We start from the raw sequence: 8,408 nt of genomic DNA on the forward strand, positions 1-8,408 counted from the left end.
ATCCGCTTGCTGCTGCCGCTGCTGAGACCCCCTTTCCTGGCTAAGTGAGTCGATCTGCTGCTGCTGCTGCTGGAATTTGAGTGCCAAGTCCGCGTGCCTTGCTTCTAGGCCTTGAAGGCGTTCCGCGTCCTGCTTCCTCTGCTCCTCCTCCAGCTTCCTCTTCTTCTCCTCCTCCATCTTCTTTCTTGCACGGGTCCTGTAGTCGTCGTTCCATTCCGAAAAGCCCTCATACCAGGGAATAACGCCCTTGCCTCGTGTTCTTCCCGGGTGTTCAGGATTTCCCAGGGTGCGCGTAAGCTCGTCGTTCTCTCTGTTGGGCGTGAACACCCCCTTTCGAGCATCTTCTATTGCGTCAAGGAACTTTTGTTCTGCTCCGTTTAGACTTGCCTTCTTCGAAACCAGGCCTGTCTTCGGGCCCAACGCCCCCCATGCGCATAGAACCAAGTTCTGCACCTGGGGGGCCAGCTCCTAGTAACCGGAGGGACCCCTGCATCCTCCATCTCTTGCTCAGACTTATCCCACTTAGGCATTGCCACCGCGTAGCCACCTGGACCCAGCCTATGGAACTGCGTCTTTTTTGCGGCATTGGCCTTGTTTTTTCTCGACCGTTCCTTAGATAATTCTGATTCCTTGAATTTCACGAAAGCGGGCCAGTGTTCTCTTTGCTTCTCTAGTGTTCCCTTGAATTCTGGAGTCTTCCTTTCTGCAGCGAGGTAGTTGGCCCATACAGTTTTCTTGTGGGTGTTGAATGCAATTGCCATCTTCTTAAGAGTAGCGTTCTTGACTTTCTGCACATCTGCATTAGTGAAATAATCTGGTAGGGTGAAATGTTCCATTAGAGATTCCCAAAGCTTTTGTTTTGCTCTGTCGTCGACCCAAGTAACATCTGGGCGTTTAGTTTTTGGCTCTTTCCATTCTTGAATGGAGATCGGGAGTTGGTCCTTCACAAGAACTCCGCACCGACGAACGAACTTGCTCGCAATGTTCTTAGGCGTGAGGGGTTCGCCACTAGCTTTGATGGAATAGATGTTGTACTTTACACCCTCCTTCAACTTTTTGCTCGGGCCGCGCTTTGTCCTGCTGTCTGTAGAAGCAGATTTGCTCGATCCGGAGGGCTGAAAGAAGAAAGATCGATTCGTTAATATATCTTCAAATAAAAAAACATGTGATGATCACTAGATGTCTGCTTATATAAATATACCTCGCCGGTAGTCTTTTTTATTTCAAGATCAACATTGTATTCGTCATCATAATCATTGTCTGCGTCATCATAATCATAATCATAGTTCATGACTTCATCAGCTCGGTCGTCAAGATCGAATATCTTATCATCACCCTCCCCGGTATTGTTCAGATATTGGGAGCCGTCATTTGCTTCATTCAGATCATCTGGCCTGCTAGGGCTGCGTATGATCTCGAACAGGGCCTCTTCTCCCTCTCTGCCGGTATTGTCCGCCATAGATTTTATTTAACTAATACAGAAGAAATATAAAACAATTTAGTATTCAAATTACAATGCATGGATGCAATCAATAAGGAAAAACTGAATCATATAGTACATAATATGCATCATCTCGAATAATATATAATCTCGAATACATCGTCTCGAATAATATATAATCTCGAATACATCGTCTCGAATAATATATAATCTCGAATACATCGTCTCAAATAATATATAATCTCGAATACATCACTGGCTAGGTAGCTAATAAAGATCGAATACTATAGAAGAATCTAGGCCACTCGCGGTTCCTGGGGCGCGGGCGGTGGACACCCAAAGACAAGGAACCATCACAGGATCATATCTCCGGTCATGTGCCCAAAGAACCTGCCAGGTATTGGAGAACCTGACGTCCATAGCAGCCATGTAGCGATGGACGTGCTCGTCCTCCTCCCTGACACGACGACGCACCACCTCCGGCGGGGCCGGCTCCCTCTGCACCGAATGTGGCCCACGCGAACGCCACCACAGGAGATCAGGGTCGACGACGGGACCCGAGGCCGGGTTCCTCACCAAGCGTCGCGCCCCTCCAGGTAGCACCTCCTAGTGCCAGCCCGGCGGAGCCCAATCCCGGACATGGGTCCTCTGAAGCAGGACGTCGTCGCGAACGGGTCGACGGCGAGGATGCGGGCCTGGCATCGTCGACAGCAAATACTATATGCCGCAAAAGTAAAGTAACATTTTTTAAATGATTGGATTGCGATTTCTTATATGCAAATTCTAAATTTTATAACTAAAAATATAATAAACTAAAAAAACATCGACCATATCTAAAACTAACATTTCTATAACTAAAATTGTATAACTAATTTTTCTTTAACATTTCTATATAACAAACATTTCTATAACATTAATACAGAAAAAACTAACATTTCTATATATAACTAACATTTCTATATAACTAACATTTCTATAACATTAATACTGAAAAAACTGAAAAACCTAAAAACTAATAACTAATAAGAGAAAAACTAAAAACTAAAAACAGAAAAACTAAAAACTAAAAACAGAACAAAAATTGTGTGTGTGTGTATGTGTGTGTATGTGTTGTGTGTGCAGGCGACGGCGCCGGCGGCGCGCGCGGCGGCTTCGATTGGAGGGAGAGGAGAGGGGGGACAGAGGCTCACAGCGCGGGCGAGGTCGAGGCGACGGCGACGGCGACGCGGGCCGGTGCGGGGACGAGGACGCGGGCCGGAGCGGGGATGGGGACGGGCAGGCGACACGGAGGGCGCGACGAGGACGGGGTGGCGCGACGGCGGCGGCGACGGCGCGGGATGGGGCGGCGGCGATGAAGCAGAGAGAAGTGGGAGGAAACTGACGAAATTTTCGTAAGTGTTTCTTATATAGGATGGTCCTTTAGTACCGGTTGGAGCCACCAACCGGTACTAAAGGTCGATTTTGGCCAGGCCAAGCGGTGGGAAGCGCCCACCTTTAGTACCGGGTGGTGTCACCAACCGGTACTAAAGGCCCACCCTTTAGTACCGGTTGGTGCCACCACCCGGTACTAAAGGGTGTGCGCTGCTAGGCGAGGGGCGCAGAAGTTTAGTCCCACCTCGCTAGTTGAGGAGTGCCAGGACCAGTTTATAAGCCCCGACGTGGGCACTGCATTGAGCTCCTCTCAATAGCAGGCCTTCTGGGCCTACCTCTCCTACTCTGCCTGTGGGCCTACTGGGCTTGCGGGCCTGCATCCTGGCCCAACTACAGGTTGGGTTTCTAGTCGTATGCAGGCCGCTCTGGCCCAGTAGGTGGGCTTTTTTATTTTTTTATTTTTTTTTGCTTTATTTATTTTTGGTTTATTTATTTTGAGTTGTTTTTTGATGTATTTAGAGTTTCTTTGGGAATATTTTTGCTTTAGGTACAAAAATTACAAACTTTCTGTTAGTGCCGGTAGTTTACAAATTTGAATAGTTTACATTTTGAATTATTTGAAATTTGTGTGAATCACTAGTTTGTGAATAACTTAACTTTGAAAATAGATTTTCAGTGATTCTTTTTTCTTATGTTTAATATTAGTGTGTTTTATCATTATATTCAATTTGGTATTGCTTAGGTTATTTAAAAAATGAAATCCCTTTGTAACGGATTGTTGGGGAACGTAGCAGAAATTCAAAAAAATTCTACGCATCACCAAGATCAATCTATCGAGTAATCTAGCAACGAAGGGAAGGGGAGTGCATCTACATACCATTGTAGATCACTAAGCGGAAGCGTTGCAAGAACGCGGATGAAGGAGTCGTACTCGTAGCGATTCAGATCGCGGTTGATTCCGATCTAAGCGCCGAACCACGACACCTCCGCGTTCAACACACGTGCAGCCCGGTGACGTCTCCCACGCCTTGATCCAGCAAGGAGAGAGGGAGAGGTTGGGGAAGGCTCCTTCCAGCAGCAGCACGACGGCGTGGTGGTGATGGAGGAGCGTGGCAATCTTGCAGGGCTTCGCCAAGCACCGCAAGAAACGAGGAGGGAGAGGGGTAGGGCTGCGCCATCAGGGGGATGTTCTCTCGTGTGTATGGCAGCCCCAAACCCCCACTATATATAGGGGAAAGGGAGGGGCTACGCCCCCATCTAGGGTCCCCCCCCCCAAGGGGTGCGGCCAGCCCTAGATGGGACTTGGAGGGGCGGCTAAGGGGGGAGAGAGGGGGGCGCACCACTAGGTGGGCCTTAGGCCCATCTGAGCCTAGGGTTTCCCCCTTCTCCCTTCCCTGCGCCTTCGGCCCCTTGTGGGAGGCGCACCAGCCCACCTAGGGGCTGGTCCCTTCCCACACTTGGCCCACACAGCCCTCTGGGGCCGGTGGCCCCACCTGGTGGACCCCCGGGACCCTCCCGGTGGTCCCGGTACGTTACCGATAGCACCCGAAACTTTTCCGGTGACCAAAACAGGACTTCCCATATATAAATCTTTACCTCCGGACCATTCCGGAACTCCTCGTGACGTCCGGGATCTCATCCGGGACTCCGAACAACATTCGGTAACCACGTATATCTATTCCCTATAACCCTAGCGTCATCGAACCTGAAGTGTGTAGACCCTACGGGTTCGGGAACCATGCAGACATGACCGAGACGTTCTCCGGCCAATAACCAACAGTGGGATCTGGATACCCATGTTGGCTCCCACATGTTCCACGATGATCTCATCGGATGAACCATGATATCGGGGATTCAATCAATCCCGTATACAATTCCCTTTGTCAATCGGTATGTTACTTGCCCGAGATTCGATCGTCGGTATCCCGATACCTTGTTCAATCTCGTTACCGGCAAGTCTCTTTACTCGTTCCGTAACACATCATCCCATGGTCAACTCCTTGGTCACATTGTGCACATTATGATGATGTCCTACCGAGTGGGCCCAGAGATACCTCTCCGTTTACACGGAGTGACAAATCCCAGTCTCGATTCGTGCCAACCCAACAGACACTTTCGGAGATACCTGTAGTGCGCCTTTATAGCCACCCAGTTACGTTGTGACGTTTGGTACACCCAAAGCATTCCTACGGTATCCGGGAGTTGCACAATCTCATGGTCTAAGGAAATGATACTTGACATTAGAAAAGCTCTAGCAAAACGAACTACACGATCTTGTGCTATGCTTAGGATTGGGTCTTGTCCATCACATCATTCTCCCAATGATGTGATCCCATTATCATTGACATCCAATGTCCATGGCCAGCAAACCATGACCATCTATTGATCAACGCGCTAGTCAACTAGAGGCTTACTAGGGACATGTTGTGGTCTATGTATTCACACATGTATTACGGTTTCCAGTTAATACAATTATAGCATGAACAATAGACAATTATCTTGAACAAGGAAATACAATAATAACCATTTGATTATTGCCTCTAGGGCGTATTTCGAACAGTCTCCCACTTGCACTAGAGTCAATAATCTAGTTCACATCACCATGTGATTAACACTCATAGTCCACATCGCCATGTGACTACACTCAAAGAGTTTACTAGGGTTTGATCATGTTCTGCTTGTGAGAGAGGTTTTAGTCAACGGGTCTGCAACATTCAGATCCGTGTGTGCTTTACAAATCTCTATGTCATCTTGTAGATGTACCTACCACGTGCTACTTGGAGCTATTCCAAATAGCTGCTCTACTATACGAATCCGGTTTACTACTCAGAGTCATCCGGATTAGTGTCAAAGCTTGCATCGACGTAACCCTTTACGACGAACTCTTTTACCACCTCCATAATCGAGAAAATTCCTTAGTCCACTAGATACTAAGGATAACTTCCACCGCTGTCATGTGATCCATTCCTGGATCACTCTTGTACCCCTTGACCAACTCATGGCAAGGCACACTTTAGGTGCGGTACACAGCATAGCATACTGTAGAGCCTACGTCTAAAGCATAGGGGACGACCTTCGTCCTTGCTCTCTCTTCTGCCGTGGTCAGGTCTTGAGTCTTACTCAATACTCACACCTTGTAACACAGCCAAGAACACCTTCTTTGCTGATCTATTTTGAACTCCTTCAAAATCCTGTCACGGTATACATTCATTTGAAAGTACTATTAAGCGTTTTCGATCTGTCCTTATAGATCTTGATGCTCAATGTTCAAGTAGCTTAATCCAGGTTTTTCCATTAAAACACTTTTCAAATAACCCTGGATGCTTTCCAGAAATTCTACATCATTTCTGATCAACAATATGTCAACAACATATACTCATCAGAAATTCTATAGTGCTCCCACTCACTTCTTTGGAAATACAAGTTTCTCATAAACTTTGTATAAACCCAAAATCTTTGATCATCTCATCAAAGCGTACATTCCAACTCCGAGATGCTTACTCCAGTCCTTAGAAGGATTGCTGGAGCTTTGCATACTTGTCAGCATCTTTCAGGATTGACAAAACCTTCTGGTTGTATCACATACAACCTTTCCTCAAGAAAATCATCGAGGAAACAATGTTTTGACATCCTATCTGCAAGATTTCATAAATAATGCAGTAACTGCTAATATAATTCCAACAGACTCTTAGCATCACTACGAGTGAGAAAATCTCCTCGTAGTCAACTCCTTGAACTTTTCGGACAACATCTTAACGACAAGTCGAGCTTTCTTAATGGTGACACTTACCATCATTGACTGTCTTCCCTTTTAAAATCCATCTGCACCCAACAGCCTTACGACCATCAAGTAGTTCTTCCAAAGTCTACACTTTGTTTTATACATGGATCCTCTTGGTTTTATGGCCTCAAGCCATTCGCCGGAATCCGGGCCCACCATCGCTTCTCCATAGCTCGTAGGTTCATTGTTGTCTAGCAACATGACTTCCAAGACAGGATTACGTACCACTCTGAAGTAGTACGCATCCTTGTCGTCCTACGAGGTTTGGTAGTGACTTGATCCGAAGTTTCATGATCACTATCATAAGCTTCCACTTCAATTGGTGTAGGTGCCACAGGAACAACTTCCTGTGCCCTGCTACACACTAGTTGAAGTCATGGTTCAATAACCTCATCAAGTCTCCACCATCCTCCCACTCAATTCTTTCGAGAGAAACTTTTCCTCGAGAAAGGACCTGTTTACTTCCAGATCTGAAATAGGAGGTATACCCAACTGTTTTGGGTATTTTATGAAGATGCATTTATCCGCTTTGGGTTCGAGCTTATCAGTCTAAAACTTTTTTCAAATAAGCGTCGCAGCCCCAAACTTTTAAGAAACGACAGCTTAGGTTTCTCTAAACCATAGTTCATATGGTGTCGTCTCAACCGAATTGCGTGGTGCCCTATTTAAAGTGAATGTGGTTGTCTCTAATGCCTAACCCATGAAAGATAGTGGTAATTCGATAAGAGACATCATGGTATGCACCATATCCAATAGGGTGCAGTTATGATGTTCGGACACACCATCACACTATGGTGTTCCAGGCGGCATTAGTTGTGAAACAATTTCCATAATGTCTTAATTGTGTACCAAACACGTAACTCAGATATTCATCTCTATGATCACATCATAGATATTTTATCTTCTTGTCACGATGATCTTCAACTTCACTCTGAAATTACTTGAACCTTTCAATAATTCAGACTGGTGTTTCATTAAGTAAATACATGAGCATCTACTCAAATCGTCTGTGAAGTAAGAACAGAACGATATCCACTGCATGCCTCAGCACTCATTGGACTGCACACATCAAAATGTATACTTCCAACAAGTTGCTTTCTTGTTCCATCTTACTGAAAACGAGGCCTTTCAGTCATCTTGCCCATGTGGGTATGATTTGCATGTCTCAAGTGATTCAAAATCAAGTGAGTCCAAACGATCCATCTGCATGGAGTTTCTTCATGCATATATACCAATAGACATGGTTCGCATGGCTCAATCTTTTCAAAACGAGTGAGTCCAAAGATCCATCTACATGGAGCTTCTTCATGCGTTCTATACCAATATGACTCAAATGGCAGTGCCACAAGTATGTGGTACTATCATTACTATTTTATATCTTTTCACACGAACATGTGTATCACTGCGATCGAGATTCATTTTAGGTGCAAGACCATTGAAGGTATTATTCAAATAAACAGAGTAACCATTATTCTCCTTAAATGAATAACTGTATTGCGATAAACATAATCCAATCATGTTTATGCTCAACGCAAACACCAAATAACAATTATTTAGGTTTAACACCAATCTCGATGGTAGAGGGAGCATGCGTTGCTTGATCACATAAACCTTGGAAACACTTCCAACACATATCGTCATCTCACCTTTAGCTAGTCTCCATTTATTCCGCAGCTTTTATTTCGAGTTACCAACACTTAGCAACCGAACCGGTATCTAATACCCTGGTGCTACTAGGATTACTAGTAAAGTACACATTCATATAATGTATATCCAATATACTTCTGTCGACCTTGCCTGCCTTCTCATCTACCG

This window comes from Aegilops tauschii, chromosome 5, assembly GCF_002575655.3.
Source record: "Aegilops tauschii subsp. strangulata cultivar AL8/78 chromosome 5, Aet v6.0, whole genome shotgun sequence".
NCBI classification, from domain to species: domain Eukaryota; kingdom Viridiplantae; phylum Streptophyta; class Magnoliopsida; order Poales; family Poaceae; genus Aegilops; species Aegilops tauschii.